This window comes from Chrysochloris asiatica, unplaced genomic scaffold (genome assembly GCF_000296735.1).
Source record: "Chrysochloris asiatica unplaced genomic scaffold, ChrAsi1.0 scaffold00020, whole genome shotgun sequence".
NCBI lineage: Eukaryota > Metazoa > Chordata > Mammalia > Afrosoricida > Chrysochloridae > Chrysochloris > Chrysochloris asiatica.
Genome location: NW_006408538.1, coordinates 6,080,760 through 6,081,955, shown reverse-complemented (window position 1 = coordinate 6,081,955; position 1,196 = coordinate 6,080,760).

The following is a 1,196-nucleotide window of genomic DNA, read 5'->3' as shown; positions in this document are numbered from 1 at the left end:
CAGAAAAGGCATTTGACAAAATCCAACAGCCATTCCTGATAAAAACACTCAACAAAATAGGAAATGAAGGGAAATTCCTCAACATAATTAAGAGCATATATACAAAACCAACAGCCTACATTACTCTCAGTGGAGAGGAACTGAAAGCCTTCCCTCTGAGAACAGGAACCAGACAAGGATGCCCTTTGTCACCACTCCCATTCAATATTGTGTTTGAAGTCTTAAAAACAGCTATACAGCAAGACGGAAATTAAAGGCATCCAAATTGGCAAAGAGGAAGTAAAACTCTCTCTATTTACAAATGATATGATCTTATACATAGAAAACCCTAAAGACTCTGTTAAATATATATATATATATACTAGACCTCATTGGAAGATTCCGCAAAGTGGCAGGATATAAGATCAACATACAAAAATCAGTTGGATTCCTCTATACCAAAAACTACAGCGCTGAAAAGGACATTAGGAAAGCAATATCATTTACAATAGCCACCCAAAGGATGAAATAATTAGGAATAAATGAAACCAAAGAAACAAAGGACTTACACAAAGAAAACGACAAAACACTACTAAAGGAAACCAAAAGAGACCTACAAAAATGGAAGAATGTACTGTGCTTCTGGATAGGATGACTTAACATTGTGAAAGTGTCAATACTGCCCAAAGCAATTTACACATATAATGTAATCCCAATCCAGATTCCAAGGACATTCTTCAAAGAGATGGAAAAACCAATTACAAAGTTTATATGGAAAGGAAAGAGACCCAGGATAAGCAAAGCACTGCTTAAGAAGAAGAATAAGTTTGGAAACCTCTCACTCACTGACTTCAAAATTTATTCCACAGTTACAGTGGTCAAAACAGCTTGGTACTGGTACAATGAAAGATACATTGATCAGTGGAACAGAATCGAGAACCCAGAAATTAATCCATCCACATACAGCCAACTGATTTTTTACAAAGTGCCTAAATATATTGCATGGGGAGGTGATAGTCTCTTCATCAGATGGTGCTGACAGAACTGGAAAGTGATATGCAAAAGACTGAAACAAGACCTTCACCTCACGCTTTATACAAAAACCAACTCAAGAGAATCCAGAAATTAAGCCATCCACATACAGCCAAATGATTTTTGACAAAGTTCTTAGGCATATTGCATGGGGAGGAAATAGTTTCTTTAACAAATGGTGCTGG